The following is a 17,989-nucleotide window of genomic DNA, read 5'->3' on the forward strand; positions in this document are numbered from 1 at the left end:
CAAAGAAAACCTACTCATTCCAGCTGTTACCTGAGTCTCAGAATTCCTCTTACACTTAGATTTTAATCCCCTAATTACACGACTTGTAAGCTACTGAATTCTCTGTTCATGAGAAATTGTCTAGGATGTCTTGCAGCAAGAAAACAGTGTCCGTTTCTGTTATGTTTAATTCTCACCTAATGAAGAAATATTGGACCAAGCCTAGAAAAGCCAATCTGAGGGAGAAAATAATCAGCATACTCTCATTTCTTTAAATGCCAGGGAAAAACCATCCAATATATTTGAAATTTCAATGCCTTTCTCCCCCAACACCTTAGGCATTAATGGCTTTTTAACAGGACGCAGTCTGTAATTTTCTTGAGGCAATTTTCCATGTTTTTTCACCTTCAGGAAAAAACCATACTGGGTTAATCTTTCCCCGCTGACATCATAAGGATGATTTCTGCAGTTAAAAAGGTCTTCAAAACAAAAGGAATAAAAACAAAGGAGTTCATTTCCAGTTCCTTTGCTGAGCAGACAAGCCATACTGGAGGGCTGTTCAATGACAGCCAGTGGGACAATTGTCCATCCTAACGATTATCATATTGCAATGTGCATCCAGCAGCCCCTGCATAAATCCTGGCATTAGAGCCCAGACTCTGCTGTGTGCAGACTTTAACCACATCTCATCTGTGACTCAGGAGACCTGGCTAATGCTCCTGGATTTGCCATTGCCCTCTGGTATGCTCCCCTGCAAAAATCTCTGCCTGTCTCTCTGTTTCTCCACCTTTGAGATGGGGATCAGGGTACCCTTATAAAATCCCCTCCTGCGGAGGGAGCAATGGGAATTAAGTTTCACCCTTTTGAGTGGCTCTCTTGGAAAAGCAGAGAGTTTCAGTCTTCATTTAAAGCACAAAAGCTGCTGTGTCTGTGGTGTTTTGAAAGGCACTTTCCCATCAAGCTCTGAGAATGCGTAAATGAAAACACCTGCGAAACAAATTCTGTTTGTTTTTCATCCATTGTCTGTACACACTGACATGCCGTTCATCTTCTCTTCAAGGGGAAAAAAAAAAAAGTTAGCACTTAAGCACTTATTTCTGCTGCAAAACCATTCATATAAATAAAAGAGAGACAGAGAGAGACAAAGTGCTCTGTATGGATACTTTAAGCTGACAGAGAAAATGCTCCTTCCACAACAAGCTGGAGCGCGCGCCAGGAGGACAGCGCTGCTCCTGATTTTCATCTCTGAGAGAAAATGAAGAAGAATGAACAGCTATGCCTCACTTACTCTTGAAGCAAATCAAAAGGAATATTCTGGTATCTATTTTTTATCTTCCTGTTCTGGTTAATGAAAACAAAAGAGCTAAATATTTGATTACTTCCCCTCTGTGTCAAAAAAAAAATAGTTCGTGTCCTTTCTAGTTTGACAGAATGGAGACTTGTTAGATCTCAGTCCTTTCATCTGAAACAGCATCACACAGGTTTGCACCAGCCTAACCTATTAAAATAAAGTTGAGCTCTGAGAAGCTGCCTTTCTTTTTCTTTTCCCCCCTTTTTTCCTCCTTTTGGAACTGCACTGCAAGCAATGATTAGATTGCGTTTGCCAATAAATCTATAGGGATAAGTGAACCAAAAGAGCTACTCCCTCTCCAACCTATCAGTTAACAGGCTTCCTTTGTAAATGATGTTACCATTTCATGATTTGCCTTAAAACTTACTCAGCTCTGTGTCCCGAGCCCTCCAGAGTGAATATGACCTGTGCTAAAGGCTGTGCAAAATGGAAATCCATATTTGTGAATTAATATTTTAGCAATTTCAGCAGCATTCACAAGTTTAGCTGTGTGGAATCCAACATATGCAGGATCCTTCAAAACTCTGCAGTTCAGGTGGAAACACATCTCAGCAAAACCACTCAGTGTTAGTGCAGAAAAAAATTAAAGCGATCAGAAACTGATTTGAACTAATAGAGACATAAATTGGTAAAGGAGGATAATTTTAAGACCTATCTATGTTGTGGTAAGGAGCTGTATTTCGGAAAATCACATGTAGCATACAAAGGATCATGGAAGTCATGGGAAAAGTGACCTTATTCCACTGAGGTCATTCAAATTCTTCTAAGAGCAACTCCTGCCTGTCAGGATTACCAGAAATATGGGTGGTTTGGCTCGTTAGTGGTATGGTTTTTCCCTGATGTACTGATTATTACATTTTGCTACAACACGGCTTCCATTTCATTCCCACATTTTTCCCTCCAACTGCCTTTCCAGTTCAGTTGTTCGGACCCCAAGAACTCAGTTTCTGCAACTGCTGTACTCCAGTTCTGCCACTGGCCCACTCTGCCCCCTCATTTCTCCATTTACAGTGGATTTGCTTCACATATTGAAAATGAATGCTTGGTATGATACATGAGTTTAAACAGAACTTTTATTTCCAGTAATCACTGGTGCAGCACTACTTTTCTGGATGATGTTTTAAGTAACCTGAAGAGAAAGAGAGAGAAAAAAAGAGATAAAAGAGCAGTTTAAAGGACTCCCCAACCTTTTAGCAGAGTTGTGCCAGTCTGAAGCTGAAGAGATCATTTGGGGTGTTCTTTCCAAATGGTTGTGTAACCAAAAAGAAACGGGAGCAAATCAGGGCATGATGGGTTTCTGTAGCAAGAACCAGGTAAGAGAACAAATCAAATTTAACACTAGGAAAGCAATAATGGAAAATGTCTATCTCCCCAACAGTTCCCTTGAGACAAACAATCTGACAGTGCCGAGCTGAGCCAGCCTGGGCTTCTCACAGAAACCACAAAAAACCACAATTCTCTGTGCTGAGAACTTGGTAGAGCAAAATACCAGCTGTAGCCTGTCCCTTGTTAACATAACTAATCTCTATGTTTGGCAAAGATAAAAAAATTAACAATGTATGGTAGTCCAGAAACTTACTGGTCACCCTCTGAGATACTCAATTAACATTCTTCTAACTCCAAGAAAAAGAGACAAAACCTCTCAAGTACTTTTGAAACTTTTGGTAAGTTCCCACTTACCTAAAGATCACAGTATTTTTTCTTCCTCACTATTCCGCCTTTCTAGCCTCATCATGTGACAGTCTCACTAATACTTCCAGGCCCCCACTCTGATCATCCCTACATTAAACATTTCCTATCACACGCTGCAAAAACAAAGTGCTCACAGGGCGTGTGGAGCCCTGAATGCAGACAGAACTGATGGTGTAAGACAGCAGATATGGAAACCACAAAAGCTTTTGTTCCCTGTGATGAAAGCCAACACCAGGAGCAGCTAATGGAGCCCTCACACAGCTTCATTCGCCTGTTTTTCTCTCAGAATTCATCTCCTGTTAATTTTGGAAGAGTAACAGGGCCCTGCCTCAGGCACGGCCACGTACAGATAACCCAGACAGACACTGCTCACAGATTAGCAGCTGCTGATGTGGAATCACAATGAACCACGGAGCAAAGTGACCACAGAACCTCATCTTGCATTTAGCAAGCCAGGCTCTCTCCAATGACCATTCCATGGGCTCCCAATTTCCCACTCCTGTGGCAGCAGCAAGTCCCAGTCCCTCTGGCTCAGCCTGGACCCACACACCCACAGCTTGTGAGCTCTCCAAATGGGAGAGGAATTGGGGAATTGGGGAATCTCCACCAGGCTGGGCTGACACAAATTACACAGTCCTGACTCGGAGTTTAAGGGGCAGATGCAGTCATGTGCTGTGGGCTGTGAGTGCAGCTCTCCACCTCACCTCACCACCCATCAGAATGGCGTTTAATCCCTGACTTCCACCAGCCAGGGAAAATGAGATGGTGAGAAATTTATTAGGCTTTATAATCATGCATAACAATCTGCTGTACATCACGACTTAAACTGGAAAATACGCCTGACAGTAGAATTTCACCCTTGTTAGATAAAATGAGGAAAGGTGATTGTGTGTGATCCTTGCCCCTTGCCTCCACTGGGAGAGAGAGGAGGCAACTGGCAACAGCATTCCTTAATAATTACACATTATCTCTTTGAAGAGACAGGGGTATAGAGACCTGTTTTCTTCTCACTCCCTTCACTGGTGCAATGTAAAGAACACTTTGATTAACAGGGCAACAATCCTTTGGGCTGTGAGGTGCTTAAACTCCTAAACCCCACAGAGAATCCAGAGATAAGAATGAAGAATTTCACATTTTGCTACAGAGCAAGATGAACCAACAGTGAATTTTAACATAACTGAAATTATTAAGGGGGGAAAAAAAAAAACCCCACTCAACACAGCCAGCAAGGAGACACTTGTGGCTGGTGTCAGAGCTCTGGGGGCTTTCACACCATTCTTATTAAAAATGGATAAACAAGGATTGGTGACTGTACTGTTTCAAAACCAGCTAAAGAAAAGTGCCCTCTCTGTATTGCTGGGCAGCCAAAGCATTTTGGGCGTCAGAAACACAAAATCTACCTCGGGGACCTTCCCCATCTTGTGCATGAGATCCTGCCTATTACAAACTCCAGATGAACTGAGCAAAAACATCCTCTGCTCCATTTCCCCACCCTGACAAGGTTCTGGTTACTCCTGGAGGCATCCGGCAGTTTCCAAAGGAGCCATGTCCCTGAGACAAGGGCTCTCATGGCTCCCTCCAACCTTCTCTCAGCCCCTCTCAGAATGAGCAAAGATCATGGATTTAAAAACAAATGCATTTGAGTGTTTATATTTATACTTCTGTTTTGCAGAGAAGTCTTTGAGTATTTGAAGTCCACATTCTGAAAGTCTCTCTCCAACAACTCTAAGCACCAGAAACTTAAAAGCAGAACAAGGTGAGGGAGCAAGACCTGCTACCCTGAGAAAAAGACCAGACACCTGAGAGCTGACAAAACTCATTTAAACATCGACATGATGCTGTTGCACTGAACGCGTCCAGAAGCCACTGGGGTTTTTTAAGTACTTACACTGCGCTATCTCAGGGTTTCAGAAACCTAAAGCACTGGAGATTAGTGCTTTAAACCCTAACCTGACCTAAAAGCCAAAGGGATGGGTGCTAATGGTTCGTCAGGGATCTGGTTTGCCTCACTCCTGCACTGCTCTGGCTCTGCCTGATGGGTGATGCCAGGGTAACTAGAGTGTGGGTCAGTCAGGGTGCTCTGCATATGAATTGGCTGCACTCATTTGTAATGTTTTCCTTCCTCGGTTGCACTGTTTCTTGATTAATTAGCGCCATTAAAGCACCTGCCCAGTGTACACAACAACCAGCCTTGCTTGAACAGTGGGAAGAGAGAGCAAGTCCTTCTGAATTCAGGGAAAAGTCTTTGAAGTGTAAATAGACAAAGATAATCAAATTCAGACAAGATTAAAATTAACAGACTATCAACCAAGTGACACTATTAATAAATGTCCACACCAAGTCGGGACAGAAAAGACTCTGGAAAGACCAAATGTAATTTAATTAAACAAATGAGAACATACAAAAGAAACCATAGCAGATAACTGCATGGAAAGACAAATAAAGATTTCAGCAATAATTGCTGTTATATTAGTCACTGTATAAAATGAACCATACTGGTGTTCCTCTCTATTTACACAGCGAGGTGGAAAACCTTGGGATTTTACCTGCAACCTTGTGCACTGCAGAAACTTGTCCTTCACACGAATAAATGAAGTTGTGCTCTCACATTATTAGGCCACGCGAGTGCAGAATATACATATGTACTTACAGCAATCTTGTGATGCAAGGGAATACTATTATTCTGATTTTATGGATAGAGTTTTACAACCTCATTAGTCTTGAGGCAACAAAGCTTTCTTGGTAGGGTTTGCCTTGATATTACAGAGCGTGAAAAATCACATCCCATAATCTACATGACTAAAATAGGCAAAGTTTCTGATGTAAATGCAATGAGGTTGCCAAGGCCCTGCCCATCAGCTGTGCTTGTTTATGGTTTATGAAATCTCGTTTCCACATTAACACTTAAAGGAAGAGCACCCAAAACTGAAGCACCACCCACCTGCACGTGCTGAACTTCCCCTGAGATTCCTGTCCTGGTTTAATTTCTGATGAATGGAATGCTCAGAAACCCGCATTTCTAGCAAGGTATCTCCCCACCTTCAGGCACCACACTTAAAAGGACAACACAAACTGCTACAGAGACAGGAGGCATCATATCAGAAGCTCTTTAAGGAGCCCTCCCATTGCTCCATTGAGGAGCTCTGCCCATGAGGAGGAATCCTTGTTCCCTCAAGGAACAAACAAGGCCAAAAGGAAAAGAAACTGCAATGAACCACAACCTTTTAAAAACCGCAGCGCTGTCCATCATGAAGATTCTTCCAATATAAAAAATTCTGCCTTAAAAAGTCACAGCCCAGAACAACCGAATAACCTCGAGGTTATTTTCTCTCTTTGGGTTTGTAAAAATTCTCTTAAAACACAATGCAGTGTGTGGTTCAGCCTTGAATTTTACCAGCACAGCACTGTTTAATGTGGCAGTTCCCTAATTGTCACTGTTTCCTATACCACTCCACTAATCAATTCATTTGATTTTACTGTGTTTCAGTCACTCCACAGAGGAATCACAGAGTGGTGGGTGTTTCTAATGAGATCCTGCAAGGACCCTGAGTAATTGACCCTCAGCTATACAACATTTTTATCAACAAGCTGGAAGAAAATACGAAAACATTATTTGATAAAAATGTCAAATGACTGACAAAGATTAGGAGAATGGTAAATAATGAAGTGGAGAAGGTATTGATTCAAAGCAACCTGATAAGATCAACACAAAGCAAGCATTATGTGCTCCACAGTACTGCTGCTGAATAAGTTCTAAACCCTAATTAGGAAATAGGATAAACTGAATCCTAGGAACAAAGCAAGTACAGCACTTTTACAGGTTGGAAGAGTCTATTTGGGGAAGAAAGGGGCTAAAATACAGAAAAAACTTGGAAACCAAGACCAGGCATTGCCGTGGTAGTGAAGGGTCTGATGCATTCCCTGACAGTGTCAGCAGAATAAAGCCACATGGGAATAGAAAGATTATATCACACTGTTAATGTGAATTGGTACATCCACAACAGCAACCAGCAGTGCTGTCCCCACATTTGGTTTTGCACCAAACAACCACAAGAATGATTAAAGAAACGGTAAATACGTGGTCAGTGCAAAAATTAAGGAACTGAATCTGTTCAAGTTAGCAGAAGAAAGAAGGCACAAGCTGATGACAGCTGATTAATACCTACACAGGACACTGAAGTTCCATAATTGCAGCCTCTTTATGAAATAAACAGAGCTATGATACGATCCAGGAGCTGGGAATTGAGCTAGGCAAGCTTTGGCCTGAAATGAGATGCTGCATTTTAATAGCCAGAGTAAATAACAGCTGGAAATGATTTATTGAGAGTTGAAGTGCGCTGCTCAACACTGTAAACCCGCGTTTCACAAGTGGATGTCTCCTGAGATCTGCCCAGCTCAGCTGGATTAATTCAGGGTGGCCTTCAGGAGGTCAGAGAGGGTCTCTGCACTGGTCCCTTCTGGCTTTACAAACCACAGGTCTCCAGATCATCCCCCACTCCTGCACCTTCAGTGTTTCCTTCAGGTCATTAAGTTTAACATCCACTCTCCCTTCATTTGGAATGTGCAATTTAAAGCTATAACTGCTGCCTTCATTTAATGGTAATTAAACCTGAGCCGGCCCCAGTGTTTTGTGTAACCAACTCCTTGCTGCAAAGGGAGAGTTGGGCAGAACCTTCTGGAGCCACCCTGGGCCCAGGCTGCCAAGGGGGGGACAGGGACAAGAGCACGGCTCTTCCCCAAAGCTCAGTCACCGCCTGGAATTTAATGAAGGAATTGTGTCATTAGAAAGCCTTTTTGGCAATGCAGGGCCACAGGAACAGGGTGTCATCTAAGGAGCAAAGATAGCACAGAGTCCTGACAGAGGACAAATAAAATTCTGCCACTGAGATAAGCTTCCCTCAGCCGTGGTAATGCAGGAATTGCCCTTCTCTCCATCCATTTTCCCATCGGTGACACCGTTTGGACAACATTCCTCTTCCTGAAGGTTCCTCCTCCTGTCCCTCAGCCCAAGCCTCACACAGGCTCAGTTAAGCACCACACAAAAATAAACCAGTCCCAGAATTTCAGCCCACACCGTTTCTGGAAGCAGCTCTCACTGGCACTCTATGGAAAGAGGCGGGCTCTTATTTAAAGTGGATTTTGAAAGGTTTTCACTGATAGCTCGTTCAGTTGGTCAAGAAATTGTGCAATTTTGTGAGTTATATTTCCAGCCAGAGTGCAGGACAGAACACATCCTGCTGAATAACTCACTCCAAGTGCCCATCAGTGATGGTGATTATGCACCAGAGCACCTCATTAAGCCTCTGACTCTCTGGTGTCCATCTAATCAGGACGACTGCGAGCCATTGTCATGTTTGTCAACTATGACACGACTTGCCAGGCTTGAAAAGGGGCAAATTCTGAGGCTGCAAGCCAGCAACACAGTGAGGAATGGGAAAAATGCAGCTTGGAGAGGGAATATTTAAAAACAGACTCCAGTTACGCCAGTCCTGAAAGGCTGATGCTTCCTCTGAAGGAGCCACACACACAAAACTCCATCAGGAGTGCTAGAACACAAGCAAAGTCTGTTTGCTCCTCTTTACCCACTTCTCCCTAGTCATAATGGGAGTTACAAGCTGTGCTCAGGTCTTTAGAGAATCAAATAGGGAAGTGCCTGAAGTCTTAATAAATACATATGCCTTTCCTAAGCTTTGCATTGAATTAAAGAAAATAGAACAGCACTCTTTGGCCCAAACCAAAGGGGACATAACTGGAAAACTTCAACCAAAAAGCAGATATTTCATACAACACATAGACTGGCTCTGGACTCCTTCCCTCCTGCTGCCTTGCACGTGTCCTGCAGAATTTGATTTTAAAATATTCATCGTGTGGTTGACCACCAAGCAGGTATTTTGTACTTTTTCATTTGCAAAGCACTTTCCCTGCTAAGTTATCCAGCAATTACTCAACAAAAAAATTCCCCCAAAAGACAAAAAAACCAGAGGCTGGTGTGGAGACACCAAATCTAACAGGTGTGCTCTAAAATTCCTTCTAGTTAGTGCAGCGAATTTGCTTATAGTATATCATCATGCACATTGCTAATAAGGAACTTAAGAAATTGTTAGGGGGAATGGGATTTATTTAACTCCACTGTTCAGCAGAGATGACACAATCTATAGTCCTATCACTGAGATAAGGAAGAAGGCCTTAAAACAATATATGGATTGCTACCACCACCACTTCAAATGACAAAATATATAAGCAAAATATTTTTTGATAATCTCAGATGAAAAATATTGCTTTGCCATCTTTGAATTGTGGTCTGGTCTTAAAATAGAACTCAGTTTTGATATAAATGTAACTGTGCTGAAGAATAAAAACTGATGCTGCTGCACCAATCTATTTGCAGTGCTATGGATCTAAGAACAAGTCCCAAACACACCCTGGGATTTGTTTTCACTCTTGTTATTAGTGGAGGTAATTTATTCAATGTTTTAAACAAATGCGGCTCTTGGAAACTCTGGGAGTGGGGAGGACTTTGGTGAAGGCAGCTTTGCTTTTACTGAACTGTCAGCAGGGAGGGCAGCACTAAAAAACCTTAATGCTTATCTCAAGTGCAACACTTCAAACCTCCTAAAATGAATTCCATTCTCCTGATGCCCCCATGGGAATTTACATGGAGATCCAGGAGAGAACAGCAGAGATGCTGAACAGGTTTTAGCTGCACAAGTGAGAACCTCCTCATGGCTTCTCCAGCATCTCTCCTGCTGATCCACAGAAGAGATGCTGGGATCATGGAGGTTTCTCGTTTGAGATGAGCCTGATGGCACAGCAGGACTGTCTCAGAAGTTTCAGCAGCACAATAAAAGTCTCTGTGCTCTGAAATAAAAATTAGGAGACTAATGGGACTCGGGGTTTCTCAACAGACCGGAGCCTTGTTGGTTTATTGCACACAATTTAGTGATAGTCATACCTTTCACAGGGTGCAAAAGTGCCTTATTTTTTTTTTTTTTTTTTTTTAATAACAGCTACAGAAAATCAATAGATTTCATGAGTTCAATTAATCCCTGCAGCTGCTGTGCCAGAGTCAGAAGGAAACAAAGAAATTTTCCATTTCTAAGCTGTTGGACTAAGCTGTTGTCTGTAGAGGAGGATGGTCCTTGAGTACCTTAAACTGTGGTTCCCATTAAAGCAAGTTTTCTTGTAATTTGTGATTTTTTAGGGTAAGCCTTTATAATTGTAAAGGTAAGCCAGCGCTAGACTATGCTCTGAACTAATGGAGTTATGCAGTTAATTATATTTAAATGTCTTGGACCTCCCTTAGATAAAAAACCCACCAGGATTTAGGTTTGGATAATGGATCAAGGTCCTCAGGCCAGTCCATTCTTGCTGAGTTACAAGGAGGTTCTTGCTAGAAGACTTCTTCCCTACTGCTGGTACCGATTCTGAAGTAATTAGAGGAACATTGACTACTTGAAAATCCATTTTCAGATCTTTCTCCCTGAGCTGCTGTCTTTTGTGGCAGTGGATACTCAGCAGGGCTTGGAGAACCTTTACAGGTAACTTTCCCATTGCCCATCGTGTCTTCTGCAGTTGTGTCTGTTGTGTGACTCCAGATTAACCCCTGTCACCTGCATCACTGAAACCTGCAAGATCCCTCTTGTTTATGGGATATTTCTGTGTCCAAACTCTGACCAAGCCTGGACAGCCGTTTGACAGGGGCTGGGCACCTCTGGCACTGACTTGTGCACACCGGGGATCTCACTAAAATGTGTGACACTCTACCTACATCTTCCCCAAGAAAAAAGGTCAATGTCCTATTTCCCCCTGTAAATAGCCAGTTTGGGTCCTGCAAAGGGCCCATAAAACTGGGCTTGGCTAATTACTTTGTGGTAAAAGCAGTGACCTCAAGTAGCTCATTGTCCTTTATTGCTGCCAGATTTTTTTCCAGGACAATTATCTTGGTGTAAGACGCCTTTTCACATCACAGGCGAAGTAACAGCCTCTGCATTTCCGACTCTCATGTGGGATTTTGTTTTGCCAGTGGCAAATCTGAGCTAAATTTGGAATGTTTATTGAGCGATTCACCTTCTGCACAGCCCAGAGCAGCTGCCTTGTGACAATGTCACTTCCCAAAAAAAAGCAGTTTATACAAAGGCACGACATGGTGACAAAGTGAGGACAAGGGACACACCAGGGAGCCAGAGGGACAGTGGTGAACCTCAGTTCAGTGCTGAGGTTCTGAACAGGTGACTTGGAGCCCTCAAGGCAGAGGGAACATCCTTCTAGCAAACTCAAATGAGGGATTTTTCAGCAGTAGAACCACAGAATGGTTTGAGCTGGAGGGGACCTTAAAGATCATCAGGTTCTACCCCCTGCCATGGGCAGGGACACCTTCCACTATCCCAGGTTGCTCCAAGTCCCATCCAACCTGGCTTTGGACACTCCTGGGATGGGGCATCCCCAGCCTCTCTGGGAAACCTGTGCCAGGACCTCACCACCTTCATATATCTATAACTTATCTTCCATATATTTAACCTGAATTTCCTCTCTTTTAGTTTGCTCCCGTTACTCCTTGTCTCGTCACTCCAGCTCGCGAGGCAAGGTCCCTCTCCAACTTCCCTGTATCCCCTTCAGATGCTGGAAGGTGCTGTGAGGTCTCCACACAACCTTCCCTTCTCCAGCCCCAAACATTCCCAAGCCTGAAGGAAAACCACTCCACTCTTCTGCAGCCATCAGAACAGGTCAGGGAAGGGCAGCACTGAGATCTCTGAACTCCTGGCATGTGAGCAGCTGGTTCCCTGCCCCGTGTCATCAGTGGGCACAGGCACAGCCCCGGGAGCTGCTGGTCCCTCCTTGTTGGGAGTGCGGATCAGTTTGTATTTTTCAACACGAGGATTGCGGCTGCCAAACCTGATAATGAAAAATTGAAAGTCAAATAACCCCCATTAGTCTGTCAAAGGTTGATGGAGCTGGTATTCTATTTTCCCATTGTGAACGACTCCCATTGTTAGGAGCTGACAGGCGAATCTCCGCAGAAATATGGACTCTTTGTGGGAGCTATTTATAGCAACATATGACAATGCAGGGCTGGAATATGCATGCTGAGGCATTGCCTGGGATGTGCAAGGGCCCCCTGGTACAATTCCTGGGTTGCAAGGAAAAATTCCATTAAGATAAGAACATCTGAGGGACCTGTGAGACAGATGAGATATGGAGAAGTGGGGAGGAATGATTTGGGGGTTGTTATGGCATGGCACAACAGCCTGACTACGTACAACAGCCTTTAAGGGATGAGGAGAGAGCACATTTATCAACAGTACATGAGCAAGAAATGACAAGTTTGTGTTTATTTTGCTCTGCTTTGCCTTTTTTTCGGTGTTTTTTTTTTGTTTGTTTGTTTCATTTTGTGATCAGTTAAAAAGCAAACCAGATCTGTGCGTGGCTGCCAGAGGAAGAGGATGATCAATAGGAAGAGCAGCAGGATGGATGGCTGCAGGAGGCAGTCAGGGGCTCTGTGACAAATATTGAATATTAGCTGGGACAGGGTGCCCAGTACACTTCATGGACACAGAGACAGGTCCAGGCTTTGCAGCAGAGTCAATAAAATCAGGACAAAGCCCAGAGGTGAGGATCAAAGGAATGATTTCAGCAAGTTCTGGGGGGCTGGATGACACATTGGGAAGACAGAGTGCAAAGGCAGGATGAAAGAGCCAGCTCAGCTGAGCACACAGTGTTGCAATTAAACCTCATGCAGATGGCCTTTCCTCTCCTCCCTGGGTGCCAAAATTAATTTGGGACACTGGAGTCCTCAGTGTCACCGGTCCCCTCCACAGCACTCCTTTCTCTGTGGGCAGCTGGTCCTCTCCAAAACCAAAGAGCAGCTCCTGCTGCTTTTTTACCAGATGTGTTCTGATGCACATGGCTTTGGAAAGAGGGCAGGAGGAAGGGGAAAAGAAGGGAAAGTGAAGGGGAAGGATAAGAAAAAGCAATACCAGGATGGTGCTTTTTATGGTAAGTGTTTGCTCCACGTATTTGAAGCTCCTGCATATTGAAATCCTCTGCTCTGTCCTGTCTGTGTCAGCCACAGATAAAGAGGCAAAGCAAGCTGGCAGTTCTCCAGGCACCTGGTTAACCAGATTTCTGAATTTTCACTCTAACCTCTCATTTTTAACTGTGAAACACTTCAGGAGCTGGTGAACAGCAGCATTTGAAATTGTTGGCTGGAGGTACAAGCACCACACCTTGCACACTGTCCACTCTGCAGGTCGGGGCTCACTGCTGCTCTGGTGGCTCTGGAGGATTCTCACTCCTGCCTGGGGTGCTGCCACAGAGCCTGGGTGCTTTTGAACCCTGTGGTGGATCAATTAAAAGAGTAAAAATCAGAGTTCACAGGACAAGAACTCTTCAGAGATGACTCAGTCTGTGGTAACAGCGTAGGCAGTGGAAATGCAGCCAAGTTCCTTCTCCCCCCAACTCAGCATCAGTTTTACAAAGCCCCTGTATTTTCCATTCACTTACCTGATGGAAAACTTCTGAGCAAACAGATAACACATTTATAGGCATCAAATAGTTACCCAGCCTGCCAGATGCTATTATTGTATACAGATAAGATACAACAGACACCCATGTAAAGGACAGAGGCTAAGACTGATAAAACTCCACTAGCACAAAGAGCAGCTTAACACTCACCAACCCCTCAGGCTCTCGTTACCAACTCTTTAAACCCAAAAAGAAACACCAAAAATTGCAGGAAATCTTTAAAATCCTGAAACAGTTACAGCAAGCTCACCAAATTTCACCCAAACCACCAGTGCCTCCTTCACTTCTTGCAGTCAGACACACAAATCTGGTTTTCCTCTCATCTCACCAGTTTGGTATTTTCTTCCCTTTCTTGCCTAATTTTCCAGTTATCAGAGGAGTAGTGTGCATAGGAAGCAGTCTGTATGCACAACTATTTATTTATGATTTAAAATAATTAAAACCTTAAACAGTGTGATTTCAGGGGCAAAGCTATTCTTAGAGCAAGGATTTCAGTTCTAATCCTGGATGAATAATTAGCTGATTCAGACACGTACTTATGGGGACAATAGAGTTCCACTGGGCAGAAAGACACCGACATAATGACAAGTGAATTAAAGTGTGTCCTCCTTGACATCCCAAATGTTATGGGATGTCCTCCAGCTCTCCACAGGCACAGGAGAGCCCCCCAGACCAGTAAACCCCTCTGGGAAGTGCAGCTGCAACGACACTGCTCAGAGAAAAAAAAGTCAACATTTGGTTCTAAAACCATTTCTCCAAGGTTCAGAAGACACAAACACAGTCAAATTCTGGTTGATGCAGGTGTAGACCTGACAAACTTGCAAGCTACAAGGAGGAGAGCACACTTACAAGTCTCTGTGAGGAATAAGAATTACTGGTTTAGTTCCTTAAGTTCATTAAATAAGAGAGTTTTGACCTTGGAATCAATAGGAAAGCTCAGTAAGTTAAATACAGAACACAACAGATTATGCAGAAAATGATCCTTGAAAATTTTTTGCAGTTATGCAATACTGGAAGATTTGCTCTTCTCTAGGACTGGACCTCTTAGCTCATTAAATGTCAATATTTTGGTCTATTACTGCATTTTATACAGCAGTGCTGAGCCCATAAATGTGACAGGGGGTCTCTGAGTAGCAGCACTGGGGGGTAGCAATAAAAAATATACAGCAGGGCACTGTGTCTTCAGTAAGGAGGAAAGTTGTTGTTCTTTACACAAATCTCAGGAGATTAAGCAATGGAAAAGTGTGTCAGACAGCAGGATTTCACGGTCCAGAAACTCAAAAATAAGATAAAACTCCAAAATCGAATTACCACTCCTGCCAATAAGCTATTACTGTGCAGTTATTAAATACACACAGACATTCCCATGACCACGCTGCACTGTAAATCACACTTGCAGACAGTTCATTTAATGAACAGTGTTTGAGTAGACAATCTGTTTGGGATTATATTAAATATATAACTCCACTTGCTAAGAAATGCATTCATACTTAAACTTTCTTGCAATCCTCCCTTTAAAAGAGGAGGAGAGGAGAAGAACAAATCATTGCCAAGTGGCATTTTTCAGTTTCCAAAAGCAGCAAGTGGGAACCAAAGCTTAATTTGATTTAATAATAATAATTTACCTTTAAAGTATTTATCCTGTAAAGCTGGATGATAGCCCAGAAGAAAAATACGTGGAATTTCGCCTGAAGTTTTTAGTAATTAAAATATTACACTGTTGATTTAATTTACTTGTGTTGCAGGAGATGCTCTTGCCTTGGCATGCACTTTGAGGATGTAAACATGACATGCGGTGTCCTTCTAAGCTGCTCCTGTGTCACAGACATTCCCAGTGCCTGGAGCTGGCACTCAGATGGGTCCTGCCTCATCCCCAAGCATCCTTCTGGTTTTTCCCAGGGAGCCAGCACCTTCCTGGGGGTTTTCCCTTCCCTTCTGCAGCCCAAGGCTTTGGGGTTGCATCTCACCACGTTCCCAGCAGCAACCGGTGATGATGCCTGAGCCAAACAGGCTGCAATCCCAATTCCCTGTTTTCTGGGAGGGCTTGGCCACTCTCTCCCAATCCCTGTTGCTGGATTGCCGCAAAACAAGGAGCAGGGGGTGGGAAAAGTGCTTTCCTCAGGGACTGAACTGTGCCAGAGGTGGTACCCAGTGGAAACAAGGAAAATGTGGATCCTGGAGCTGCAATGTGTGGTTTTTAAGCAGAATGCACAATCTCACTTTGCAGGAGATTAGCCAGACTCCATCAGGATTTAGGTACAGATTCTGCTGGAGAAAAGGAGAGTGTCTTATCTGGGATCTGCTGCCTGGGGGCTGCTTTGCATTCTCCTTGGAACACCTGGTGGCCCCTCAGCCCTCATCTGCAACATCAGTTTTTAAATTCAGTGTGGAACCACTGTGGCTCTCCTGGCAGAGAGGTGTGATGGCACCAGCCCTGCTCCTGCCAGGAACTGAAGGTCACCAGCGCTGTCCCTACATAGTGGGGACATGGACGGCCCCAAACTGGCTCAGAAGCTTCAAGGACACCACTTCTGGGCCAGATAAATCAAGCTAAGGAGCATCTCCGAATGCTCAGCCAGATGGATCACTTGAATGACTAAACACCCTAATACATCTTTTTGAGGAAAGATATTGGCTTGTGCAATGAAACAGATAATTGACTATTCCATGGAAACTGTTAGGGCTTTACCTCTGGGATCAGCAGGAACCCATCTCTCTTGCTACAGAGGAAAGCCAGCAAGTCTTTAGGGCTGATTTTATTCTCCTTATTTTTTCCAGAGGAAGATTTGGAAGAGAAACCAAGCCCAGGCTGCTCTTCCCACATCAATCCTCGCTGATAATCTGGGACTGAGCACGAAGGCAGCAGCCCCATCAGGCAATGTAAATAATGTGAACTTCCAATAAAAACCATGGATAAAGGGTAACCTCTCCTCCATCCAGGCTCCACTTGGAAAGGAGCTCTTCAAACTCCCCCATCAATCTCAGCAAACCTTCCCTCACCCCATCAACAATCTGATTCCAGTGTTTTCTCTCTGATCAGCCGCTCCACTGATGGGTGTGCAAAATACCTGGTGTTCCCTGGGCAGTGGTAGACAGAAGGAGGTGAAAGGGAACCATGCCACCCCCACCCTTCTCTGGCTCTTCCCTTTTCCAACTACAACACCAGCTCCACGATTTATAAACTTGTGGCTTTTTTTTTTTTTTTTTTGGTAGTAATACAAAAAAATGAATGAAATCCAGGTTATGGAGCTGTAATTCCAGGCAGAGCTCCACCGAACCCATGGGCCTCTTAAGGCTTTATTCCTGTGGTTTCTCAGGACATGAGCTCCTTGATGGAATTACTGTGCTGTCATTCAAGTTGCTTGTTATTTGTTCTGTATGTAAATAAAGGGAATGCATTTAAAGGGCTGCACTAATGTATTCAAATATTTGTAGATAATCCACTGTAAATCTCCAGACTGGAGGATTTTGCATAAATGCTTGAATCTGTAACAGCTAGGAGGGAATTCCAACTCCCTGATCGAGTAAATTACACAAAAAAATAGCAGGATGATTAGACCAAGCACATTAATATTCGCAGTAAGTTTTGTCTGTCAGCATTCAGGACTGAATTTGAGGGTTTCATCCCTCTCAGTATTTGTGTGGCAGGAGGATAAGCCAGCCACAATCAGGGTGTAACAATACATATAATTTCATTGTTACAGAGCGCCCCAAAGCATAAGGAACTGGGCTGCTTATTGTATTTACAAATATTTTTCAGACAAGTTTCAATAGTTGATCAGCTGAGATTTTTTACTGTCCAAACATCCCTTCTCTTCGCATTTTGAAAAGTTAGAGAGAGGTTCTGACAGCCCTGAGCCACTCAGATCTCCCACAAATTGCTCCTAAATTTATCTACCAGGAAAAGGCCCCTCTCCATCAGTAAAGGTGTTAATAATATATACACGTATTATTAACTGCACTTATTTTCATTTCTTGCCCTGGAGTCATCATTAGCGAAGATTAAACATGCATAAATCAGCCTCTCCCAAATTAGTGAACATCAGCAAATGTCACCTTGTTGAAACGAAAAGTTATTTATTTATTTGCCTCTTTATTTATTTATTTTCCCCAAAAGTGGATGGTGTTGAAAGACATGTAGTTGTGTCCCACCACTTTTTTTCAGCCAGGCTGTTGAGCTGCATCCCATTAGTCTCTCATTCTAAAACAGAGGAAATCGAGGTCAGGTCTGGAATTTTTTGGCCACATTTCTTACCTTAACTTTCTTAAAAAATCCTGTGTGGTTTGGAAATCTTATGTGGAGAGGACCAAATTATATCTGCAGCTACTTCTATACTGTACTGTGCCAGTCACTGGAAGTTGTACAGTTATAATAGAAGAGATTAGCTGTCAATATTGCAAATAAAAACTAATTAAGAGCGAATGGCTTAATGATAGAGGCTCATA

The 17,989-nt window shown here is 43.3% G+C and overlaps 1 protein-coding gene across 19 annotated transcripts in view; it reads right to left on the reverse strand.

Moving 5' to 3' along the window:
* DAB1 (DAB adaptor protein 1) overlaps positions 1–17,989 on the reverse strand; it is a 414,806-nt gene that overhangs the window by 169,884 nt on the left and 226,933 nt on the right. The window contains exon 1 of one of the 19 annotated variants that reach the window (XM_066192895.1): positions 13,246–13,381. The exons of the other annotated variants lie outside the window; for them this stretch is intronic. The gene's annotated coding sequence lies outside the window, so the exon portion shown is untranslated. Of the gene's footprint in view, positions 1–13,245; positions 13,382–17,989 lie in introns of those variants that run through there. 19 annotated transcript variants of the gene reach the window in all.

The sequence above is a fragment of the Chamaea fasciata genome, unplaced genomic scaffold, assembly GCF_029207755.1.
Source record: "Chamaea fasciata isolate MVZ Bird 193981 ecotype frontalis unplaced genomic scaffold, bChaFas1.0.hap1 SCAF_10, whole genome shotgun sequence".
Classification (NCBI taxonomy): domain Eukaryota; kingdom Metazoa; phylum Chordata; class Aves; order Passeriformes; family Sylviidae; genus Chamaea; species Chamaea fasciata.